The following is a 27,642-nucleotide window of genomic DNA, read 5'->3' as shown; positions in this document are numbered from 1 at the left end:
ATTAAAAATTGGACTTGGATGTCAGATTTTTTGACTTTGATACCTGACTCAATTATTTATTAACTCTATGACTAGGGACAACACATCTCAGACTGTAAACATAAGTTCTGTAAATAGAAATAATAGTTATTCATCTACTTGTGAGGTTTTAAAAGAAAGATTAAAAGGGATGCTGCATATCTCCAACAGTACTGATAGACGAAACTACAAATGTCAGCTAGGGAACTGTGGGCATTGCAACTGTAAAACTATGTGTTTTCTAAATTTATAAGCACCAAAATTTTCATTAGTATTTTATCCCAGGTTTCTCTAACAGTCTGTTTGAGCTTTCTTGTTTCTTAGCTGATGGCATGTGGTTACACATCTTGGCACTGTTTAAGCACCGTGGGAGGCACACATCCAAGGTAGAAAGAGTTTGCATACGGAATGGTTCTGGTTATCCTCAGATTGCCATTTGGATTCTAATTTTGCTTAGCAGGTTCTGAGATACAAGCATTTTCATATTACAAGTAACCATTTATATCATGTTTAAAAAGATTCTTGACTTGACTTTCAGTTTGAAAAAGTATTAGGTACCCCAAATTAGATAGTGTTCAATTCACCTAAGTTGTTTGTACTTCAGCCTTTTCTAACTGCATCTTTAATATATTTATATTGTTTGGATATACATTATGATAATATAAATACGATTTTTTGAAAATGGCTAATACTTATACTGTTTGGGTTTGTAATTAATTGTGTGTGTATCTTTATTGTAAATGGATTTACTTTGTAAGCATAAATATATTTCAGTAATTTTTATTTTTAAGCACATGCTTAAAATGGTATAGAACTTTTTAATATAAGAAAATATACAAGAAAGAAATTCATTTACAAGTTTTGTAAATGAAGTAATCATTTAATAGGGCAATGTGTTTTAAATTTATGTTATTCAAATGCATGTTATGTTCTGCAAATTATCTTATTGGAATATATTGTACTTTAAAGACAATAAAAAAGATTAGGTTTTATTTCATGTATTAAGACTAAATGTAGCTTTACTAAAATTTTATCTTTTTATGTGCATATATGTGTTTGGACTGAATTTTAATTCTAAATGTACATTAGAGGGTGCATTATAATTTTTAAAAAAACCATTTTACTTTATTTCTTCATTCAAATAACATTAGGATAATTTTTGCAAGTTTTAATCCCCTCACCAAAATCTTTCCCTTGAGACTCCCAGTGGCATTATGTTAAACATCATCATCTTCTTTCCATTTTCAAAGGCAAATTTTGTTCAAAGAAGTCCACAGGCTTAATCAATCCCAATACCAAATTTTAGTATTTCACAAGGTGTTCAATAAATCTTGTATAGACACTCTAGAAATCAGCGTACTTGCTTCCCAGGAAGATAGTAATTGATTTACCTCAAGATCCAACAGCACCACTTTTGAGAATATACCCAAGGGATGCTTAATCCTATCACAGAGACACTTGCTAAACCATATTTGTTTCCATTATAGTCATAGAAGCCAGAAATTGTAAACAATCTAGAGGGTCCTCAATAGATGAATGGCCAAATTTAAAAACAAAAACAAAACAAAACAACAACAACAGCAAACCCAAAGAGCTACTGTGTATTTACACAATGGATATCATCACTCAGCTGCTAATAAATGATATTCTCAGGTGACTGGATAGAACTTGAAAAAATCATCTTAAGTGAGGTAACCCAGACCTGAAAAGACAAGTAGGCTATACATTTACTTGTGTAAAGATATTAGCTGTCAAGTTAATGAGATTACAACCTATAGAACCTCAAAAGTTAGGTAGAGAGTAAAGAATCTTGGTGAATTACAGATAGATCTTCCTAGGAAAGGGAAATAAAATGGACAGTTATGGATTAATGGAGGTGAGACTGGAATGGGAAGATAAAGTAGAGAAGGAAAGGGAAGAAGAGGATGAGGGGTGGAATACAGAGAGACACAGCTTAAATTAAAGGCCATTTGAAGGGTAGCATATAAAACTAATACAGTAAAAGTTTCCTAAAATATATACATATGAAGAAAATCTAAATGAAATTACCAAATAATAGGACTTAGTTTGCAATCCAACTATCCTCTTGTCATCACTGAAGTTTCAAGTACCAAAAATAGCAACATCGCCTTGAATTGTAGGCCAAAGGAGTCCCATGAGAATCCCCAAAGAACCCAGGTTGTTGCAAGACAGTGAATTGCTGTCCACAAACTGACAGCAAGGCCCCATTGCTGAAGACAGCACCCACACAACTCACTAAAAATGGAGAAGACCAGCTGGTGCCTACATAGAGCCTTCATTCCTAGGTATTAGTGTCTTTGGTAAAGAAAGGAATTCTGTAAACTACCAAAAGAGAAATGTAAATATCAACCGAGCTGCAAACCCTTTGATCTATAACCCTGTCCTTCCTGAAAGAAATACTAGCGCAGTGGTGTCACGGAGCTTGTAGGAGTAACCAACCAATATCTGAAATGACTATAGGTGCTTTACCCTATGAGATGGAACCTACACCATAGCCTACCTAATTGACCAAAAACTGACACTACATGGCTCAGGGATTTATGTTAAACCCTACTAAAAGAATGAAGCCTTGCTAGATTCAGGGATTAGTGCCTTGCTCAGCCATAATAAGAATATTTTCTTCTTGTATCAGGTAGGAACAAATACAGAGATCCACAGGCAGACATTGTGCAGAAAGTTAGCAATCTTAAAACATTTGGTGCTAAAGTATAGACCTCCACCAAATCCTTTCCCTTAGGGCTCAGGAAACCCTGAGGAAAAGGAGGAATAAAGAGTATAAGAGCTAGAGGAGAGGGAGGAAACCAAGAAAACAAGGCGCACAAAATCAACATGATCAAGGCACTATGAACTCACATGAACTGAGTCAGCATGCAGCAGGATTGAATGAGTCTGAACCAGATGGGAATGTGTCAGAATGATACAGGATCCAGGAGCTGAAAGCAGTAATGGACACATGCCCCATCCTTAACCTGGAAGCAATCTCCAGTGATAAACACTTGCAAATAGAAATTTGGTTTCTTCCAAGTGAGTCTCTTTAAGAAAACAAACTCTTAAGAGTAGGCTGCACACTCAGCAGTTGATGGTCAACTGAAAATGAATTTGCTGTCATCTTTGGAGGTTCCTTGTCTCATAATGTAGTATTGGAGCTCTTCTTAAATATGTGTGCATGACATCATTTTTTATTATCAATTAAATACTCTTTTCTGCCAGTTCTGTTTTCCCTTACTCCTTTCTTTCCTCTGAGGCCTCCACCAACCTTCCTTCTTACCTCCACATCCACTCTTCTTCCTTTCTTTTCAGAAAAGAGCAAGCCTCCCATGTGTATTAGACACCCATGCATATCAAATTGCAGTAAGAATATGCACCTCCTCTCCTATTAAATGAGGGAACTCAGTATGAGGAAAAGGGTCCCAAAAGCAAGTAACAGAGTCAGAGAAAGACCCTGCTCCAACTGTTAGGAGTCCACTAAAAAGACCAAGATACACAACTGTGACTATTGCAGAGGGCATAGGTTAGTCCCAAGCAAGCTCTTTGGTTGGCAGCTTAGTCTCTGTGAGCCCTATGGACCCTGCTTAGTTGATTCAGGGGGGTTTCTAGTCTTGTCCTTGACACTTCTGGCACCCACAGTCCTTCTTTCCCTTATTCCACAGGATTCTCTGGCTCAGTCCCTCTCCAATTCCAAGCCTGTTAGTAAGAGAAAAACCCAGAGTTTCTGGAGTTTCTGTCTCATGTCAAGAGCCATGATGTGGGACAGAAAGAAATATGAGTTTAGAAAACATCTTTGCTTTTCTTCATATCTATCATACTTTTCATTGAATATATCTATCATGTCTTTCATTGAATATATATATATATATATATGTCTATATAATTAATGTTTAAGTTTTTCATAATGAACAATGAGTTTTTCCTGAAGTGACATTTGAAGTTTCCAGGAAGAAGATGGGGCCCCATAACAACAACTCCACCTGGTTGATATGACGTCATGATACTGATAGCGCTACTACAAGACCTGCTTTGGGTACCAGCTGCACAAGACAGTTCCAACTTGGTTAGTTGAAATGGTGCACATCTTATACAACATTTTGGCCAGACCTGCACAAAATACTCAGAGACTATTGGCAATTTTAAAAGACATTGATCTTGAAATTTAACCATCATTTTACTTTCACAGGATCCCCCAGAAAGAACGTCGCCCCCATGACAGCTGGAAGTAATTCTAGAGGACGACGTCCCCTCTCCCAGTAAAGTTTGCCCTTGGGTTTAGGGACATCATTTAGGGGTTGATTATAATTAGTATACGATTGAGGGTTGGGGGAGAAATTTTATAAGCTCAGGGATCATTTTGAAAAAAAAAGAGGGATGATGGGATAACAGATTTGTAATTGTGAGTTACTGTTTTTAGACAAATATATTGATATAGATTCTTGTATATTGATACAAAGTTAAATTATATTGACTATTGTATGCATGCATGTTTCTACCTCTGTTTAAAACATTTTTATGTATTGACATATAGTGTATTGATATATATATTGTATATATTTACCATATTGCAGTGTACATTTCTACCTCTGATTAAGATACTTATATAATGTTTGTGTATTGATATATATTTACCTACTGCGATGTATATTTGTACATTGTTTATATTTGGAGGTCATTGTCCTCATTTGTTTCACAATCGTTTATTGTCTTAGTCTTTAAGTTAGATAGATATTGAGAATTATATAGACTAATAGTCATCTAAGTTTGTCATTTATAATTAGACTAATCAGGTTCTTTAGATATATAGAGATTATACTCAGTATAGATAGATAATCTTCATCTTCTTCAAAGAGCTGTAGAAAATGGCCTTTAATCTAACTCAGAGTTTTGTGGTAGTGAGAAACAATTGCTCCTGGCAACACCACTCTATTCCTGAGAGAATGTTGAGCACCAAAGACACTCCACCTGGAGCCTTTCTTTTTGGCAGAACTGGCCTTCGGCAAAGAAATGCCCATACCTCAACCACTGACAAAGACACAGAGCGTGCATCAATGGATAAAACAGGGCTGTCTTATCCTGCCAAGACAGGGTAAGATAGTTTTGAAAAGTTGCGTGCCTTTGAAAATGGTATGTCAGTTATGTTAGGCCTTAGCCAAAGTTGGTTGCTTCAACGCTGCTAATGTGATTTTGGGTGATTGCCTAGGTAGCTAGTTGTCTCTGTGATTTGTTGCATGTTTTGGAAGTTGTTTTACTGAACTTCCTAATTAACCAAGTAACATTATTTCCCTTCGCAGATCTTCAATGGGGTTGAAGACTATATAGATGTAGTTACTTTTCTCTCATGACTTGGCCAAGTTATCTAATATACAAGACCTAAGCTAGTAAGAATAGGATATTTGTACTTATTGTATATAATTTCATAGTAGGTTTAGAACTCTCTTATTTAAATAAAGGGGGGAGGTGTTGCGGGAGGTCCTCCCGCTCCTCCAGCCTATCACCTCTGAGATACCAGCCCATTGGGGCGTGGTCTCTCTCCCTTTAAAAAAGCGGCCACTTCCCTCTCCTCTCTCTCTTCACTTCCTGCTCTGCCAGCGACTAGACTTCCTTCTTGGTTGTGCAGAGGGCTGACGGTGATCTGTAAGTTTTTTTTCCCTTTAAATAAATACCACCCTATTAATCATAATTCCAAACTGGTGTGGCATTGTTTATGACTTACGCCTTCAATTCTCCAAGCACTAATGCTTGGCTCTGGGTCTCTGCATCTGCTTCCATCAGTTGTTAGGTGAAGCCTCTCTGATGACAACTGGGCTCCACAAAAATCTATGAGTGCAGTAGAATGTCAATAGGAATCACTTTATTTACTTTTTGTCAGTCATGTTGGTTCTACCCTAGGTCACTGTGACATTTCACCCCTTTGTCCTGGCTCTCAGGGGTTAGTACCCCTTCCCAAGGTATGGGTCTCAAGCTGGACCAGTCATTGGTCAGATACTCCCATAAATTCTGCATCACCTTTACCACAGTATGCCTTTTAGGCAGGACAAATTGTAGGTTAAAGGTTAGGTGGCTCAGTAGGAGGTCCCAAGTTCTCCGCTAGAAGTTTTGCCTGGTTACAGGAGAGGACCCATTCGGGATCCATATGCCCCATTGCTAGGAATCTTATACAATAAAGGATTGTCTGGAGGCATTACCATCCCTGACTTCAAACTCTATTACAGAGCTACAGTATTAAAAACAGCTTGGTATTGGCATAAAAACAGAGAAGTCGACCAATGGAATCGAATAGAAGACCCTGACATTAACCCACAAACCTATGAACACCTGATTTTCGATAAATAGACCTGTTAGTCGCGAAGAGCTAGAAACCGTTATCAAAAATCTACCTTCCAAAAAAAGCCCAGGACCAGATGGTTTCAATGCAGAATTCTACCAGAACTTCCAAGAAGAGCTAATACCTATACTCCTAATGTATTTCACAATATAGAAACAGAAGAGTCATTGCCAAATTCCTTTTATGAATTTTTTTTAATTTATTTATTAAAGATTTCTGTCTCTTCCCCGCCACCGCCTCCCATTTCCCTCCCCCTCCCCCAACTAAACCCCCCCCCCCAGCCTGAAAAGCAATCAGGGTTCCCTGTCCTGTGGGAAGTCCAAGGAACCCCCACCTCCATCCAGGTCTAGCAAGTTGTGCATCCAAACTGCCTAGGCTCCCACAAAGCCAGTGCGTGCAGTAGGATCAGAAACCCATTGCCATTGTTCTTGAGTTCTCAGTAGTCCTCATTGTCCGCTATGTTCAGAGTGTCCGGTTTTATCCCAGGCTTTTCCAGACCCAGGCCAACTGGCTTTGGTGAGTTCCCAGTAGAACATCCCCATTGTCTCAGTGTGTGGGTGCACCCCTTGAGGTCCTGAGTTCCTTGCTCGTGCTCTCTCTCCTTCTGCTCCTGATTTGGACCTTGAGATTTACGTCCGGTGCTCCAATGTGGGTCTCTGTCTCTGTCTCCTTTCATAGCTCCTTGAATTTTTTATGGATTTTAGAAATCAGTCCTCTGTCAGATGTGGGTTTGGTGAGATCTTCACCCATTCTGTAGACTGCCATTTTCTTCTATTGATGGTATCTTTTGCCTTACAGAAACTTGTCAGTTTCTTGAGGTCCCATTTATTACTTGTTGCCTACACGATTGGCAATTTGTTCAGGAAGTTGTATCATGTGCCAATATGTTCAAGAATCTTCTCCCTTTTCTCTCCTATCAAATTCAGTGTATCTAGTTTTATGTTGTGGTCTTTATTCACATGGACTTGAGTTTTGTGCAGGATGATAAACATGGATTTCTTTGCATTCTTCTATAGGCAAATAACCATTTACATCAGTACCATTTTCTATTGAATAATTTTAGTTTCTTTATCTCAAATCAAGTGTTTATAGGTGTATAGATTTAAATCTGTGTCTTGGATTCATTTCCGTCAATCAACTTGTCTGTTTTTATGTTAGTACCATGTGAATTTTAATACTATAACTCTGTAGGAGAGCTTGAAATCAGGGCCAGTGATATTCTTGGTGAAGTTCTTTTAGTGTACAAGATTGTTTTAGCTATCCTGGGTATTTTATTTTTCCTTATGAAGTTGAGTATTGTTTTTTCCAGGTCTGTAAATAATAGTTTTGGGGATTTGAAGGGGATTTCATTGAATATGTGCAAACTTGTGACAGGATGGGTATTTTTATTATGTTAGTCCTAGCAATCCATGAGCATAGGAGAATTTTCCATTTCTGATAGCGTCTCTAATTCTTCAAAAATTTGAAAGTTTTGCCATACAAGTCTTTCATTGGTCCAGTTAGAGTTATTTTATATTATTTAGGGCTATTTGTGAAAGGTGTTTCTTGATTTCTTTCTTAGCCCACTTGTCATTTGTATATAGGAGGGATACAGATCTTGAGAATTTTGTTGTTGTTATTGTTCATTATTGTTTGTTAGTTTTTTAGTTAATCTTGTATCCAGCCATTTCACTAAAGGTATTTATCAGTTATAGGAGTTAAGTGACAAGAGTTTTTGGAAGTGCTAATGTATACTATCATATCATCTGCAAATAGCAATACTTTGGCTTCTCCCTTTCAATTTTGTAGCCTCTTGTTCTCCTTTAATTGTCTTATTTCTCTGGCTAGAACTTCAAGAACTATATTGAATAGATATGGAGAGAGTGGACAGCCTTATCTTGTTCCTGATTTTAGTGAAATTGCTTTGAGTTTCTCTCCATTTAATTTGATATTGGCTATAGGTTTGCTGTAAATTGCCTTTATTCTGTTTGGGTATGTCCCTTGTATAACTGATCTCTCCATGACTTTCATTATAAAAATATGCTGCATTTTCTACAGCTGATGACCAATAATTATTGTTCTCTCTTATTTGTATTGGTTATGTATATGTATTTGTGTGTGTTGTTTGTTTTGGGGGGTTGGCTCTTTGGGTTTGGATGGTATGAGATTTTTTTATTGCCTGTGTTTTCATGGGTTTAGTTAACATTCTTGGATTGAAGTTTTCCTTCTAGTACCTTCTGTAGGGCTGGATTTGGGGAGAGATACTGTTTAAATTTGACTTTATCATGAAATATCTTCTTTTTCTCCATTTATGGTGATTTAATGTTTTACAGAATATGATTGCCTGGGCTGGCAATTGTGAGGTCCTTGAGTTTATAAGACATCTGTTCAAGCCATTCTGGCTTTTACAATCTCCATTGAGAAGTAGGGTGTAATTATAGGAGTTCTGTCTTTACATGCTACTTGGTCTTTGTCCCTTGCATCTTTAAAATTGTCTTCTGTTAATATGTTTAATAGTTTTATTATTATGTGGCTCAGGGACACTTCTGGTCCAATCTATTTGGTGTTCTGGGTTATTCTTGTATTTTTATAGTATGTCCTTCTTTAGTTTAGAAAAAAATTCTGCTTTGATGTTGTTTAAAGTATTTTCTGGCCCTTCGAGCTGTAAATCTTCTGTTTTAATTTTTCTTAGATTTATACTTTACATGGTGTTCCAGATTTCCTTGATGTTCTGTGTTAGGATTTTTTAAGATTTAACATTTTCTTTGACCTATGAATCCATTTCTTCTGAACATATCTTCAACACCTGAGATGTTCTCTTCCATTTCTCATATTCTGTTGGTGATGTTTGCATCTTTAGTTCCTGTTACTTCCTCAGATCTTCCATATCCAGAATTCCTGCTAGTTGTGTTTTCTTTATTGTTTTTATTTCCATTTTTAGGTCTTAAACATTTTCCTTCACTTGTTAGGGTTGTTTTTTTTTTTTAGCTTTCTTGTCATTTTTAAGGGATTTATTGAATCATCCAATTATTTGTCTGTTCTTCAATTTAAGGGATTTTTTTTTTCATTTCCTCTTTAAGTATTTCTACCATAGGCATAAAGTCGGTTTTAGGGTCATTTTCCTGTGTTTTCCTAGAATGCCCAGATCTTGCTGTGTAGTAGGAAGGCAGAGCTCTGATGGTGCCATGTTGTCTGTTCTGTTGATGATTATGTTTTTACACTGGTGTGTAGGCATCTGTGTTAGGGATGATTATAGGTCGAGGTGTTGATTCCTATGTTTGTCTTTGTTGGATGCATGTTTTGTTCTTTGTCTTCCCACCTAGGTGGTCAGGGATTCTGGTGATGAACAAGTCTCCACATCCAGCAGTGTGTCTCCACTGTGGTTTGTGCAACTTACAGGACATCTGTGGTTTTGAGTGCCAATGTTGGCTTTGAAGTTACAAGAACCTGTGTGGACTCTGAAGTGCTGTGTACCTGCTTGTACTCTGGATTCCTAGTACTGCCATTCTTAAGTAAAGTAGAAGGTTTCCATCAAAGTCGTGGGATCAGAGGAGGGGTACAGTTGGAGGCTGTTAGGCCAGGTTTAGTGAGTGTTAGCTGGCACTGGGCAGTGTCTTGAATCCCTAGACCAGTTTGACCTTGGGTAAAGATAAAGTCTTCCATGGAAGCTGAAAGTTGGAAAATGTAGCCCTGGGAGATGGAGTTGTTGGGTGCTGTTGGACGGACTTTAAGGAATGTTGAGGACAGTGGACAGAGTCTTGCTGGGGTTCTTAGGACCAATCTCGCCTCTAGTAAAGTGTCAGAGGTGTGAACCAGATTCTGGAGCCCAGGGGAAGGGTTGATGCTGAGCAGGCTTTATAGAGTATTGGTGGGCAACTGGCCATGTTTTACATTGGGTCCCTAGAACTGGCCTCATCTCTGGTAAAGCAGAAGTCTTCTGCTGAAGCCTTCATGGAACATTCCAGCATTATGAAAGCAAGTCCTCAGAAGGAGGTTCTTGGTTATATTCAACTAGAGTACTGTATGTGCTGTGTCCAAAGTATGTGCTGTATTCAGTAGCAAAGAAATTGTCTCTGATAAGTTAGCAACACTGGAACAAGCATCCTGTGGGGAAGTTAGCCTATTTATGGAATCTCATGGTATGTTTTGTAATCAGTGTTGATTCTAACATAATGGTATGCTATAAAAATGTGAAAGTGTATTATGAGTTGAAATTACAGATTAAAAATAAATTAGCAAATTAAAAAAAGAGAGAAAATTAAATTAAACTATACATGTGGTGTTTTCTTCACACTAAGTACACTAACTCAAACCTAGTAATTATCTCCATATATAATATGTGTATTTATGTATATAGCTATGTATTAGTGTAACTAGATATGTGTGTATCTGCAGTCTATCTATAAATATCCATTATCTACCTATCTATCATCTATCTATCCTATCTGTTTTTCTATCTATCTATCTATGCATCCATCCTTCTCTCCTCTCTCTCTCTCTCTCTCTCTCTCTCTCTCTCTCTCTCTCTCTCTCTACCTGCCTACCTGGCATCTGTCTACCATTCCCATTCAACTTTATCTGGTAATAACATCATTTCCAGCTCCTGGCTTTATTTGAAAGTTTGCCTCTTTAAACTCTTATTCATTTGCTCGAAAGCATCTTTCCACCCTCAGATGGCTCCACCTCGGGCTTGCTTTTGTGTTCCACTTCACAGCTAATCATCTTAGATTAATACCAGAGGCACTTTTGCCTAATGGAGTTTCAGCTGGGAAGAAGGAGAAATGGGAAGGAAGCTCCTGCTAAGTGAATATGTCTACTCATTTACTTCTGTGTTTTACAAGCTTTCTGGCATAAAAGAAATCACAGATGTCATTGGATTAAATATAAATGTGAAGTGAGGGACTATGTGATAAAAAGGGAGATGACTAGAATGCACTTGAGATCAATAGGCAGACGCTATGGTGAGCTGATATATACTTTAATTCTGGCATCCCTGTGGCTAGCCCAGGTTAACAACATTTCAAAGATGACAATTATTTGGAATAAATCCAAGATTATATTTTAAATAAAAATGTTCATAAATCATAGCTCTTCCACTATGAATAGAATAAGCATGCAAGCAATCACTTAAAGGAGAGGTCTTATCTTGCAGTTCATGCTGTTTCTTAAGTTGATTTGACTAAAAGCTGATTTTTTCCCCCTCAAAGTGAAAAACGAAAACATTTAACTTGTTTTGTTCTATATATGGACTTCATTTAGATGAATCATTTCTTCTCTCAGTTTTATGAATGAAAACATTATATGAATGAATATTTTGCAATAATTATATAATGAAAAAGTTATATGAAGACACCACGTGCTTTAGACAGAGCACATACAGTACTGTAGTTGAATTTAACCAGGGAACCTCTCTGAGAACTAGCTTCCATAATGCTGGAATGTTCCATGAAGGCTTCAAAGGCAAAAAGTAATCCATAGTCCTACCCAGCAGTGATACTTGTAAATCACAATTATGAGAACATAAACATATCCCCAAGGAGAAATAGCCACGTGTATATTGTGTTGGCTAGCTTTGTGCCAACTTGACACAAGCTAGAGTTATCTGAAAGGAGGAACCCTCAGTTGCAATCATGCTTCTGTAAGATCTGACTGTAAAGCATTTTCTTAATACTGCTTAATGGGTGGTGCCATTGCCAGGCTGGTAGTTTGAGTTCTAAAAAAAAGCAGGCTGAGGAAGCCATGAGGAGCAAACCAGTAAGCAGCACCCGTGCATGGCTTCAGCATCAGCTCTTGACTCCAGAATCCTGCCCTGTTTGAGTTCCTGATCTGACTTCCTCCACTTACAAACAAGGATATAGAATTGTAAGCAAAAGAAAGACTTTTTCCAACTTGTTTTTTGTCATGGTGTTTCATCACAGCAATGGAAACTTTAAGACATATATCTTGACAGTAGCCAACATGTGTCTACTTGAATGTAAAGCCCACTCAACAGAAGAGATTTTGTACTTGGTACAGGTACTATAAATCTAGCCAACTACCACACCCTTGGGGGTGTGGCCAGAACCAGTTTATGCATCAGCAACACAATCCCTACACCTAAGGCTCAGGGAACATTTCAAAAGTGTGGATGTAAAAACAATAAAGTCAGATGATCGGGAAATCTATGAAATTGTGTCAATGATATTAGCTGATTTCCCAACATGAATGGAAAAAAATGTCACAATTCCCTACTTTGGAAGAGTTACAGGAAACTCATGACTATTGGAACAGAAAGAATTAGTCTTTCTCAAGGATGACCCGTAATTGGTTTTCCAATAACGTGTATGTAAGCAACACTAAATGTGCTCAGTACATTGTATTTAAATATGTGTATATGTGTGTAAAACAATAATAATTCAAGAAAAAGAGACCATGAATTTGAGGGAATTAGAGGAAAAAGGGACAATAGAGGGGTCAAAAGAAGTGGGAAAATACGTAAATACACTATATATATATATATATATATATATATTTTAATTTAAATTGGTTCTAAAGATCAATGTCCCCTTCTGAAAGATGATAACATTACAACACATAGTGAAAATTGGTCTAAGAGTTACCTCATGGGATAACAACTCTGGTAACTAACATAGTAATTCTTGTGAATAATTGTTAAATATTGTATTTAAATTGCTGAGATCTAAATGCTAATTTCCATTTATAGAATAATTCAATTCACCAATTCACACATCAGGGTTATTTAAAATTATTGGGTAGATTAGTTCTCCACTTGACTAGAAAGGATGCATGGGGCATAGTAGGAGAGTAGAAAGTTGCTGCTCTCCTTTCTCCACTTTTCCAACTGTAATCATAATGGGTTTGCATAATTTTAACAAAATTGTTTCATATCTGTTCTAGGAAAAATAAACAAGACAGAGTAGTAGGTTTTAGCTTGCATAAAATGGGTTAAAAAAATAAGTAAATAAATTAGGTAACTGAAAAATTGATAAGTACCATGAAGATAATATTATTATGGCACTACAGCGATGAAAAGGAGAATATTTAGTAAGTTACTAATTAAAGGAGGAAAGTGCAAGCGCTCTTAGAGCATATGTGTGTTTCACTGGGCTGTCTTGTTGATGACTTTTGTTTTTACATATCAAATGTGTGTCTATTATCTCTACTTTACTCAGAATGAAAATATGAAAATGTAAATTGAGTAAAGATATGTGTCCCCTTAAATTGACCAAATATTGCCTTATAGAAATAAAATTTAATACCCAATATAATCTACAATTGTCTGGTATCATCTTCCACTGCTTTCTATGCATTCACTCAACTTTGTGATCAATTACATTAGACTTCTTTCTGTACCTTAAAGCAGTAACATCTTTTGTAGCAACCCTTCTCACTACAAGGTGTGGGCTTGTAAAACTGGGTATGTATTGTACTTTTTGAAGCATAAAGACTGAGATGTGAACTAGCTTTAAGATGAGATTTGTGACACAGTCTGGAACACAAAGAGGGATTTGTTACTAAAAAAATTAGAAAGAAAATACTGGAACCCTGTGGTAGTTAGAGCAAGATATAACTTTTCCCATTTAAGGTTTACTTAGCGCATTGATCAAATAAGGTCGTTGTGACTGAAGCATAAAGAAACAGCCACATAACCATGAAGATCTGGAAAATTCAGTCTTCATTATTCAATATCTTACTCCTCCTCAAAGGAGCCTGCTTTAAGTATCTAAAAGCTTCATCCTGAGATCCATAAGGAAGTGTTTTGTGAAAATTTCAGGCATGATAGTAATCCATGGAGAGACAAAAACATCAGCATGGCAGTGCTTTTGAAAACCCATAAATCATTCTCATGTGGCTCCTTACTCTGTCCATCGGCAGCCCAGATTTCATCATGAAACTGTCACCTGACAGAGACAGTACTCACCATGTGGACTGAGATGAGGAAGTAAGGGCAAGCTGCTTCCTTTAATATACCCTGGGAATACAGCAATAAACTTGAAATAAATTACCAACCTGCCACTAATCTTGATTGGGTTCCCACGAATAGCCCACCCGTGGACTTGGCTAGTCAAGGAAATGATAAAGGGAGCACAGCAATGAGTAACTTTTCTAAGAATGATTTGATCTACTCTGTGATTTGGCTTGGGAACATCTCTCAAAGTCCTCATGTGTGATTTGATGCAAGTGTTTTGCAATGGCCAGAAGCAAAAGTTCCATTCACCATTCTTGCAGTCTGTACTTGAGGGAAACCTATAGCCATTGCTCATTATGTAGCAATGTGTAGTTTTCATTGGTGATGAAAGACATAGCGGGACAGAGGCAGAAGATGCCTCAGTGAATAGCAATCTTCGGCTCTTGAAAAGCTCCTAATGAATCAGCAACTGTTATTGTTTCTACAGCAAGTAAACAAAATGTCTGGAGAAACTAGAAAAAGAATTTAAATGAAATGACTGTATCATAACCTTAGTCATTGACTTTGTGAATATTCTCAGCGAGGAGGAATTATTTGGAAAGGAGGACTGTTTGCTCAAATTGTTAGGGCAATGTCCTCTGCATGACCACAGAATCTCTTTTAGATGTGTTTAGAGAAAGGAGAATCACGATGGACAAACATTTATGTGGTCCATGTGCAGTTTCGGTGTCACAGAACAAGCATCACTTACAATGCATTTTCTGCACCCAAAGCTATTATTTCAGTTCTAAGGAGGAATGAACATGAGAACAAGCATGAAAAATTAAAGGAGACAATGAGTCTTTACCTTAAACAAGACCATAATACTCAGATTCAAAGGAAACCTGGGATTTTGATTCCTACAGGCACTTAACCAGATCTTCTCTAGTTCAAAACATGGGAAAATGCACTGCCAATTAACCTATTGGTTAACTGTCTGTGAGGTCTGTCAAATGTCCTCTGTACTTTTCAGTTACATATATATCACTTCCAGTGTCCTTTTCCTTTTCCTTCTCTAATGTGATTCACTTAAGACTGGGTAGTTTGAGGTCTAGAGATGTCAATAGATTGAAGAACACTTGATTGTCATGTAGAAGACCTTGTGTTCAAACTCCAGCAATGCAAGAAAAAATTAATAGAATCTAAGTCTTAAATATTGAGTCCTTTTGTTGACAGCATCCCCCTTACCAATTTTAGAAAGATTGGAATGTAATCCTAGAAAATTACAATGTACTTTGATAGCTAGAATACAGAGCCACTCCTTGGAGCTCAGTTTTACTGAGCTCAAGATTATAAAACAAATATGGTATTTTAATTAGAAAGAGACCTAAGAGAGATCTAAATGAGGACCTCTCCTGAATTATGACTAATATTATTTGTATTTCCCAACTTCCAAATGAATGGGTGTAATCAAATCCTTTATCATTTAGGCAATCTATTTTGACATGTATGACCACATAAATCATGAATGCATAGTCTCCTGCAGAGGAGAAGTACTGTCTAATAGGGAGTCATCTCTAAATGAAGAACGTCAGAGCAGTTTATGCTTAAATGTTAATATATTCTCCACTGAAAAGATGTCTGGAATCACATTTTAGATCAATGAAAACAGACCTATGAAATATTTGTGCATATAATAGTTCCACCTGCCCTCAGAACCTTCCCACTCCCTCTGTTTAGAGCACCAAAAGCACAATAACCCAAGCACTAATATCCCCATTCATTACCTGCCCCCCACCTGTTCCCTCAGTTCAGAGTCCAAAGACTCAAGCCACTGAGAAATATCCCCCTTATATCACTCCCAACTTGGGCAAATATCCACTGTTCAGGTGCAAGTCACTCTGGACAGAGCTTGTAAGAGCCCTACATACCCTCAGAACCACCCACAGAAGAAGGACCAAAGCTTCTGACACCCTCCTAAACCATCCACGGCCACCATCTTGTCTTGACCCCTACAAAAGAAGATGGATATATACTACATAAGTTCATACCATGCTAGTGAAAGCATTCTCTAGACTTATAATCACCATATACCCCATATGACTAGATGTCAGTGTAAGAAGACAGTAAGAGCCATGGCAATATGTTACCACCAGAACCCCAGTACTAGAACAACTGCAGAATATTCTAACACATTTGAAATGAAAGACAAAAACCTGAAACCACCTTTGTGAAGATGATAGAGGTCCTAAAAGAGAAAATGAATAAATTCCTTAAAGAAATCTGGCAAAACACAAACAGGTGTATGAAAAGAATAAAACAATTTAAAACTTGAAAACTGAAATAAAGCAACAAAGAAAATAATAACTGGGGGAAATCTGAAAATAGAAAACCTAAGTAACCAAAGAGGAGTTACAGATGCAAGAATCACCAAAGAATAAAAGAGGTAAAAGAAAGAATCTCAGGCATGTAAGATACAATAGAAAAAACTGACATATTGGTAAAAGAAAATGTAAAATCTAAAAAATTCCTGACACACAAAACATCCAGGACACTATAAAAAGACCAAACCTAAGATTAATAGGATTAGAAAAATAAGATTGCCCACTCAATGTCCCAGAAAATATTTTTACTAAAATCATAGAAGAAAATTTTTCTAACTTAAAGAAGGTGATGTCTATAAAACTACAAGAAGCTTATAGAACACCAAAAAGATTGGATGAGAAAACAAAGTCCCTACCTCCTACATAATAATCAAAACACTAAACATACAAAACAAAGAAAGAATATTAAAATCTAAAAAGGAAAAAGAGAAACATATAATGTAGGCCTATTCAATTTACACCCAACTTCTCAACGGAGAATCTAAAAGCCAGAAGGTTCTGGACAGATGTCTTACAGACACCAAGACAATGACAAACAGGCATTTGTATATAGAAATCAAGGAAACAAAACCTTAACAATTGCCACAGATAATATAAAATATCTTGGGGTAGTTCTATTCAAGTAAATTAAATACTTACATAAAAAGAACTTCAAGTCTTTAAAGAAAGACACTGGAGAAGATATCAGAAGGTGGAAAGATCTCCCAAGCTCATGGATTGATAGGATTAACATAATAAAATCATCATTTTGTCAAAGGTAATATATAGATTCAATGTAATCCCCACCAAAATTCTAACACCATTATTGAGAGGCCTTGATAGGACAATATTCAACTTCATATGGAATAAAAAGCAACATAGCTAAAACAATCAATTACAATAAGAGAACCTTGTCACCATCCTTGTTTTCTGTCTCTACTACAGAGATAGAGTAATAAACAACTGTATAATATTGGCATAAAAACAGACAGGCTCACTATTGGAATTAAATCAAAGATAAAAAATAATTTCATGTATTTATGGTCACCTGAGTTTTATAAAGAAACCAGATTTATTCAATAGGGAAAAAAGCATCTTCAACAAATGATGGTGATCTAATTGGATATCAGCATGCAGAAGACTACAAGTAGATCCATATCTATCACCCTGCAAAAAACTCCAAGTAGAGCCAGGCGGTGGTGGTGCACGCCTTTAATTCCAGCACTTGGGAGGCAGAGGCAGGTGGATCTCTGTGAATTCGAGATCAGCCTGGTCTACAAGAGCTAGTTCCAGGACAGGCTCCAAAACCACAGAGAAACCCTGTCTTGAAAAACAAAAAACAAAACAAAACAACAACAACAAAAAAACTCCAAGTAGATAAAAGACCTCAACATAAAACCAGATACTTTGAACCTGATAGGAGAGAAAGTGAGGAATAACCTTGAACACATTGGCATAGGAGACAATTTCCTGAGTAGAACACCAGTATCACCATCAGAGAGACTGACAATAAGTGGAACCTCATGAGACTGAAATACTACTGTATAGCAAAGGGTACCATCAATATGGCAAAGGGGCATGCCTATATGATAGGAAAAGATCTTCACCAACTCCGCATCTGACAGAGGGCTAATTTCCAAAATATATAAAGAACTCAAAAAACTATACATCACCAAACCAAATAATCCAATTAAAAATGGGGTATAGTTCTAAGTTCTCAACAGAGAAATCTCAAATTACTAAGAAAAAAAGAAATGTTCAACATTCTTAGCCATCATAACATTCCACCTTATACCTGTCAGGTTAGCTGAGGAATGGTGTAGGAGGTTCTTCTGTTTGTGTTTTGCTTTCATTGGTTGAATAGAGACCGCCATGGCCTTTTGATAGGGCAGCCCTTAGATGGGCAGAGTAGACAGAACAGAATTCTGGAAAGAAGAAGACAGACAGGGAGAGCTACCATGGAGTCACCAGAGTCAGACATGCTAAATCATTTCCAGTAAGCCACAACCTCGTTGTTCTACACAGATTACTAGATATGGGTTAAAGCAAGATGTGAGAGCTGGCCAAAAAGAGGCTACATATCACTGGCCCAGGCAGTGATTTAATTAATACAATTTCCATGTGGTTATTTCAGGGACTAAGCAAGGTGGGCAGCAAGATGCAGCCCACTCCTCTCTACTACAGAGGAAAAGTACAAATGATAGCTTATGCTGGATAGGATGTGGAACAAGAGGAACACTCCTCCATTGCTCATGGGAATGCAAACTTGTACAGTCACATTAAAAATCAATATGGACATTTCTCAGGAAGTTGGAAATTGATCTACCTTAAGACCCAGCTATGCCACTCCTTGGCATATACACAAAGGACACCACATCTATCACAAGGGCTTTTGCTCAACTATGCTTATAGAAGCTTTATTCATAATAGCTAGAAGCTGGAAACAACCTAGATATCCCTCAACTAAAGAATGGGTAAAGAAATTGTGGTGCATTTACACAATAGAGTTTTATTCAGTTGTTAAAGGCAAATGGATGGCACTACAAAAATATCATCCTGAGTGAGCTACCCAGGCCCAGAAAGACAAACATGGTGTATGCTCACTTATAAGTGAATGTTAGCTATAAAGTAAAGGATAATAATTTCACAATCCAGAGATCCAGGGAGGCTAAGGAATAGTGGGATCCACTAATCTCCATTGAAACGAGAATAGACTAATTTTTTTCCAGTAGACTGGAGGCAGTTGGGGATTTGAGTAGAAGAGAAGGATAAGGAGAAGATGGATGAGACAGCTGTGTAGTGAGCTGCGGGCCTGGCACCATTTGTAGTGATGAGGTGAGCAGGCCTGCTTTTTGTCCCACCTGTCTCCCGCACAGCTAGATTTACACCAGAAATAACAAAACACAAATTGTATTCATTTAAACACTGCCTGGCGCATTATATCTATCCTCTTCTTGGCTAACTCTCATATCTTGCTTAACCCGTTTCTAATGTGTGTAGCACCACAAGGTGGTGGCTTACCAGGAAACAGTCTCGGGTCGGAGAATCATGACGACTGCCTCACTGCTTCCTCCCAGCATTCTGTTATGTTTACTCTGCCTATCTAATTTTCTGTCCTATCAAAGGGCCAAGGCAGTTTCTTTATTAACCAATGAAAGTAACACATAGACAGATGACCCTCCTCCATCACAGCTAGAGTGGAGTGGAGGTGCACTTGCAGGTGAGGTACAGACAGTGCAGTGAAAACTCCAGGAATCTATGAGGGTAGCCATGACATGGAGCCTGAACCAACCATCTCTCAGAAACAAAATTAAAAAATAAAACCAGGCAAGGCTTCCAAAAAAGGGACTGAGGCCCCAACCCAGTCACAAAACCTACAGTTTGTCCTATCTACAAGATGTGCTGAGGTAAAGGTGGCACAAAAATTATGAGAGTGGTCAACCAATAACTAGTTCAACTTGAGACCAACACAATGAGAGGAAGCAACTTCCTGATACTTCCTGGAGGGCCAGGAACCAGAGGCTGTATAGCCTAGACATCTAGAATAGAACCAAACACTAATGGCAAAAAGAGTCAGTGAAATGAATCCTAATGATATTCTGCTATGCTCATAGACAGGCCTAGCTAATAGTCATCAAAGAGGATTCATCCAGCAGCTGATAGAAGCAGATGCAGAGACCGCAGCCAATCTTTGCATGGATCTCTGGGAATCTTGCTTAAAAGATGGAGGAAGGATTTTAGGAGCAATAAATATCAAGGACACCACAAGAAAACCCACAGAATCAACTAACCTGGGCTCATAGGGGCTCATAGAGCCCGAATTGAAAACTAGGGGGCCTGCATGAAACTGACCTAGACCCTTTGCATAACTAACTTGTATAACTTAGTCCTCTTGTGGGACTACCAACAGTAGGAGCAGGGGTTGTCTCTGACTCCGTTACCTCTTTTGGGACCCTTTTCCTCCCACTGGGTTGCCTTGCCCAGGCTTACTATGAGGGGAGGTATCTAGTCTTAGTGCAAATTTATATGCCATGCTTGTTTGATATGCCTGGGAGGCTTGACCTTTTCTGAAGAGAAACAGAAGAGTGGATGGGGAGGGGGGATAAGGAGGGGTCAGGAAGTCATATATGAGAGAAGTATAAACAAAAAAACTTAAAAAAAATTGTGACAGAATATAAGGAGGAAAAGAATCACTCCATTTGCCATCCTTCTTCCAGGAGGGCATCCTCTGTGAGCGGGCTGAGTGTCTTTTGTGGGAGGAACTTCCCTGAGATCTAGATAACGACATAATCTTGAATTTATAAGTATTTCATATTCAGAAACAAAGAGTAAGTTGTATAGACTCCTTCACTGTGAATTGTCCCCTTTATAATCAATCTATTTCTCACATTTTCTATTTTCTAAGTATGTTGAGAAATTGCTTGAGGAATGACCTACTATTCTTTTCACCATTACTGCAGCCATATTGGGCTTTTCAGCTCTGTATCTTTCTACCTTCCTTCCTTCCTCTCTTGACACTTATTGATTGACTGATTGATTGATAGATAAGGAATTACATTCTATATTCTAAAGCTGACAGAACCTCCTTGTGTATCCCAGGCTGGCCTTATAGCACCCATCCTGCTTCGGTTTCCAGTGTGTGGGAATCAGGGGCATGGACCATCTCAGCACACTTCCCTTTACATTTCATGTTAATACTTTGAGGCTATTATCTTCTTCTTGATCTCTTTACTATTGTTTTTAATTATGTGTATATATTGTGGTGATATGTGTACCTAAACTTGTGGAAGTCAAAGAAAGGTATTGGTTCCCCCTGGAGTTAGAGGTACAGGTAGTTATGGGAAGTCTAATCTGAATGCTGAGATTGCAACTCTATATTTTGTACGAGCATCAAGTGTTCTTAATCTCTGAAATATCTCTGTAGCACTGAGGCTACTATCTCTTCAGTTCTTATTCTACTCAGAAATCATGGCAATGTTAAAAGTAAGAAAAATGGCAAATAAAAGGGAAAAGGTAATACACACATCTGATAAAAAGCAGACAGGTTTTCCTCCTTCTTCTTTGACTATATATTCTTAGTAATAAGGTGCTTAGTGGATAAAAGTCCATGAAGAAGTGATTGGAGAGATGACTCTGTATGTAAGAACATTGACTGCTCTTACAGGAGACTAGAGGTCAATTCCCACTGCCAACCTAGCAGCTCACAGCTACCAGTATGTAACTCAAGTACCAGGAAATCTAAAGCACTCTTCTGGCTTCCTTGGGCAACAAGCACTCTCATATTGAACACACGGACATGCAGACAAAACACTCAGACCTATAAAATAAACTGGTAAAAAACTGAATATGTGAAGTACGAGTAAAAAGGAAAAATACGTCATTACTCTAAAAAAACACATACAACTTCTTATAAATCCCTAATTTCTGATGCTTCCTGTAATTTTATTGGGAGGGACAGATAATAATTGAATTTTATACTTGAACCACCAGGCAAATCAGTGTTCTTTGGTTTCCAATAAGATTTCCCTTTCTTTCTAAAGAAGGACTTTTGCCACAAATATCTTGGTCAACACACTTCTTGGATCTGTCTCTCCTGGTGCACTTTTCTGGATAACTTGTCATCTCATGTATTTATCTATTATTTCCCTAAGTGCTTATAAAAAGCATTTCAAATAATCATTAAACCAGATTAAAATTGTAGAAGAGGATATAATTGGTATATTCATTAGGGAGTAGGAAGAGCAATACCAGAAAAAAAATGGTTGATGTCTAAACCATTCGCAATGATTCATAATGACAAATATTTCTTATTTTATTGCCTCCATCTAAACAGAAAATTTGTGTCAAAACATTATCAAAACACATTTTTTAATAATGCATCAGCCTTCAGTATTGACGTTCTAAAGATTGTGTTGTCTTCACAGTATCAGTAATGGTAGGAGAAGTCTAGCATTAATTCGTGGATTGGAATTTAGAATATGCATCCTTCCACTTGTGTATTAGGAAAGTCCCGTGGTGTTTGAGGTCTAATGCATTGTAGCAGGAAACAAAACTCTTTCAGTGGCTTGTAGCGTAAATATAGATAAACGTAGACTAGAATTTGGTCTGTGTGCATTTCTTCTCATCTTGTAGAAAACAATGCAACAATGCGCACAGCCTGCTTTGAGTCAGGGCTGCCCTTTGCTATTGAGCATCCAGTGAATGGCCACGAAGGGCTGATTTGTGAGTGGCGAGGCTTCTGATTTCAACACTAGCAAAGGTGTTCTAAGAGTGTTGTCTCCTCAGTCAGTATTCTAATGACCTTTCAGCCCTGAATTGAGACAAAGCAGGAGATGCTACTAATACAATTTACGTCAGGGGCTCTCCTGGTGAATTGCTGACTCTGCCATGAACTTTACTACCACATACGACACTGCAACAAAGCTGGAGAGGAGGGAACGAAAGTGAGGAAGAAATAAAGAGTACGTACAATTTAAAAATAATCTGAATACTCAAAGCCTTTGCAAAACATCTTATGAGTTGACTCACAACAATGTTGTTTAGTAGACATGCATGCAGCAGCCGTGTGTTTAGCCTAAATAAGCCCCATGACAATGCACATGTTTTATGCTGCTTTGAGTGCTCAGGCCAGTATTGTACATTACAATAAACAAAATGCATGGATGTCGCAGTTGGCTACATTTCTACCAATTATCAACTTAATTTTTTGCAGCACACATTTAATACTTATCTCATTTCAGACTCTGCAGTGCTGAGAAAAATTCTTTTAAAGAAAAATGGTTTATCCAGTTCACTTCCTGCCATAATCAGGACCCTTCTAACCTGCTATCTGAAGGTTATGCTTCAGTGAATAATTCAGTAGGTTAGTGAAACTCTGGCAGCAAAAAGAGTGCTAATCTTAGATGGAAGCTGTGAGGGATATTAAGAAACAATTGCAGAAAGTGACATAGTTAATAGAGAAAGATTACGGCGTGCTACATCTATTTAATTTGAATTGAATAAATTTTGCCAGTACTTGATGAGATGCAGACTGGAAATTGTGTGAAACTTCATAGTGTCTGTAAAGTCTAGGCGAGAGGATGAAAGGCTCCAAAATACGTTATTGTCACTTGTAAAACTTCTCAATCATTTGATGGAATGTTGAAGGAACTAGAAGTTTTATTAAAGGCCTTATTAATTCAAATTAAAGTAGCAAAGGATAGTAGAAGGTGATTTACCAAAAGAGGACTAGGAGAGAGATGGGGCTCTGAAGGTCCTCAGTGACAAGAAGTACAGCCTCATTTGGGACTGAGTGAGATGCCCTTCCCTTTTCATTTTTCAGGAAAAATTTATTTGATCTGGCCAAGACACTTAGGAATAATTGCAAGTGTAAAGAGTAATATGGCATAGTTTGTGGCCTGTAGCTCTTAAAAGATGCTCAGATTAACAAGTCTTTCACATACTTATCACTTGTCATGTGTTCACCTGACATGATTCCTAAAAAGTGAACACAAATACATCTTTCTTATTTTTTGTGGGTTTCCTTTTATTTAAGACATGGTTTCTTTGGCCATCCTAGAACTCGCTCTGTAGACCAGGCTAGCCTTGAACTCAGAGGTTCTACTGCCTCTGCCTCCCAAGTTTTTGGATTAAAGATATGCACCATCCCTGCCCAGTATATATAAGTATTTCTAGTGCTTAACATATCACTTATGAATTGAAGAACTTTAAGATGACAGATTGACTAAGTCCTAACCCTGAATGGTATGAGGCTGTGAGGATACCTGGTTTATTATAGCACATTATATTATAGAACATGCCCCATGAAATGTATTTCAGAACAAAGAATTGAGAAAAGAGGTATAATTGATATACTTTCTCCACCTTGACTATTCATAATGTAAATTAGCAGATTTCAATATCCCAAAGATAAAAAATTAAAATAAGTATGTACATATATGTGCTTGTTTGTGCACAAATGAATGTATAAACCAATACAGCATAGCTTAATCATACATGCTTCTGGATTCTTTGGTTTGGCTTATTACTATTAGTAGAATCATTCAGTTAATTTTATTGATTGAATGAGAATGGAATTTTTCAGGCATCATCTCCTCTCAGAGTATCTATGCATACCTTTTTAAGACAAACAAACACATATACAATATTATTGTACATATTATAGATTATTTATAGTAGCATATAGTAGATGTAAGTGTAACTAACTAACTTTACTGAAAATCAGGGAGGGTGTTGACAAATAGCTTGTATCATAATCTTGAGAAGATTTCCTATTCTTTCACAGAGGTAAGACATTGTCACAATATTCTCTGGCCAGAGCTACAGAGGTGTGACGGAGGCTAAGAGTGTGTGCTGCTTTTGTAGAAGACTCGAGTTAGGCAGCTCACAATTTCCGATGTCTCTAGCTCCAATGGATCCAAGTCCCATGGTCTCTAAGGACACCTGTGCTCACATGTACAAACACATACATGCCAGACACACATATATATGCTTAACTTAAAATAATGAAAACAAATCTTAAAAATTATCCTCTGGTGGCTATGTGGACCCCGAAGCTTACTATGTGTCAGGCCCAGATTAATTTTTCCTCACTTTACTCGTTCCCTGTAGAAATGAATTTTGTAATGTTTAGAATCCCAGTGCCAGTGTACGTTCTCAATGTTAAGTAAGGCATGTTTCTCTGTAAGGAAAAATGCTGTTCTTGTTTCTATATACACATAATACATATATAATTTTCATATATGCAGCTTACAATGGTGATATTTGTGTTCTTTTTACTTTATATCTTGCAAAAGTAATAAAAACATTCAGTAAAAACCACTGAACCCTGACCTTTTGTGGACTGACGCTGTTCTGAAGCTGAGTAGTGGTGTTAAGGTACACCACTCTTGAGACATTCTCATAAGAGGAAACAAACCATGCTCTGCATCCGATCGTGTTGTGCAAAGGAGATACTGCATAAATTAGGTGTATTTTATTTCAGTATACAATCTACTCAGTGAATGAGTCTCATCATTGTGCCTAAACACCCAATGATGATAAAGGGTATCTCTAATTGGCATTGTTCTAGGGAAATGTCCAAGGCAGGATGTTTTCTAATGAAATATATCTCCGACATCCGCTGGTCCAAGCTTAGGGGTCTGCTTCTTGTGATGCTTTTCTCCTTTCTATACTTTTGAAGAAGTGCATGACATGGTGTGGTAAAAGGTGCTGAGTGTGTTTCAGAAACGTCAAGATTCTCTCTTCTGGTAATGCCACCAGTAATTCAATCACAAGAGCTTTACCCTATGACGTTATCTAAGTATTTGTTTCTGATATAATAGTTCATATAAAATAGTCACTGTGGTACAACCCACAATCCCAGCCCTAAGATTCTGAGGTTGGAAGATCACCAAATGTACAAAACAGCCTTGGCTCTACAGACAGCTCCACGTAGGTCTAAAATATAAAGCTGGTCTTAACACAAATAACAATACTTCATATGGATATTCACACATATGACTGATAAATGGGGAATGGATAGCTTTATAGATAGATAATTAGATAGGCAGATGATGGAATAAAAGAAAAAGGGAAGGGGAGGGATAAGAAAAGGAAGAAGGAAGAAAACGAAGGAGAAAGGGAGAAAAAGGAAGGACGAATGGAGGGGTAGAAAGAGGGAGGAGGACGAATACATAGTGATATCTTTTTCTTTGCTGTTCTTTAAATAAATACATCATATTCTCCTTTCAAAATACCAACTGTCATTTACATGATGACTACGTCATCTTAGATGCTGATTAATACACATTATAAACATTACTGGACTTAGAATTGCCTAGGAGCCTCACCTCTAAACACATTTGTGAGGACATTCCTAGAGGGATGCCACTGAGAGGGAAGATCCACTCTGATGCAAGTGACACCAGCCATGGGCCAGGGTTCTAGCTTACACGAAATGAGAAAAGAAGGAAAAGAAATTGGGCAGAGGCATTCTAGTTCCTTTGCAGAGCATGCAGGCCCTGACTACCCCTCCTGAACAATGGCAGCTTTCACTCTGTAAGGATGTATCAAACATCTGGTTTTCAAATTACACATTCATGGAAAGAAGACGAAATGGTCTGTATTTAAAACAAATTTAAGACATTTTTCTATTTCTCTGACTTTGAAGTCAATGCAGTAAAATGCCCTCAGTTACACTAAATCTGAAACTGTTTATCTAATGCTGAATGAGAAGAGCATAGTTAAACTGCAAACTCTGCCATTGTGACTTATTCCAATGAAAATACTAAAATACTTTGTAAAAAATCTGTATTTCTTGTTACTATGTCTTTAAGTAATTTTTTTCTGATATATTGTTTCCACATTACCTAACTCCATCCTCACAAAGAAATTATCTAATAAGTGGCATCATCACTCAAAGGTTAGAAGTGTATGGATGAGAAGAATGTCACACTAACGCATGCCAAGCAAGTCTACTTCTAACGCTTTGTCCCAGACCCCACCCTTTCTGTGACCCCTTCTCCTCTGCATACAAAAAGGGACCGCCCCAGACAAATGATCACTAGGGGAATGCCATTAAAATATAGTTCTGATCTGTCACCTGAAAGCCCCCTGTCATGGGGCCGTGTCCTGCCCTGAGAACTGCTTGTACCCTGCACCTCACACATTTCTCCCATTCACCACGATTTGATATCAAAACAAAAGAACGGTGTATCAGCTTCTGTCCAAAAGATGTGATTCAGTACCTCTGTTTAGATGCCTCATAGAAGGGACATTTGTCTTCTGAGATCCCAGCCTTTCCACTTCTGCCCTAAATCCTATAATTTTCACTTACCTTCTATTTCATTTCCACTCCGTCCATCCATCTCCACGTTTCTGCCTCCAAGCACACCCAGACATTTACTATTAAAAGTAAAAAGACACTTTAACTTCCAAGTAGCATGTATTTGTTTTTTTTTCATTCATTATATTTTAAAGAATTAATATTATTCAATTCAAGCTTGGTTTTCTAGATTTTTTTAAATACGCTGTATAAAATGTTTGAATATATATAAGTTTAAAAAACATGACAGCCA

General features: G+C 37.5%; 1 pseudogene; it reads right to left on the bottom strand.

Moving 5' to 3' along the window:
* LOC142851240 (bifunctional phosphoribosylaminoimidazole carboxylase/phosphoribosylaminoimidazole succinocarboxamide synthetase pseudogene) overlaps positions 1–27,432 on the bottom strand; it is a 44,082-nt pseudogene extending 16,650 nt beyond the window's left edge.
* Between the last annotated feature and the right edge of the window lie 210 nt (positions 27,433–27,642).

Source organism: Microtus pennsylvanicus, chromosome 5 (genome assembly GCF_037038515.1).
Source record: "Microtus pennsylvanicus isolate mMicPen1 chromosome 5, mMicPen1.hap1, whole genome shotgun sequence".
NCBI lineage: Eukaryota > Metazoa > Chordata > Mammalia > Rodentia > Cricetidae > Microtus > Microtus pennsylvanicus.
Note: the sequence above shows the minus strand (reverse complement) of the source record. Positions and strands in the feature narration are given on the sequence as shown.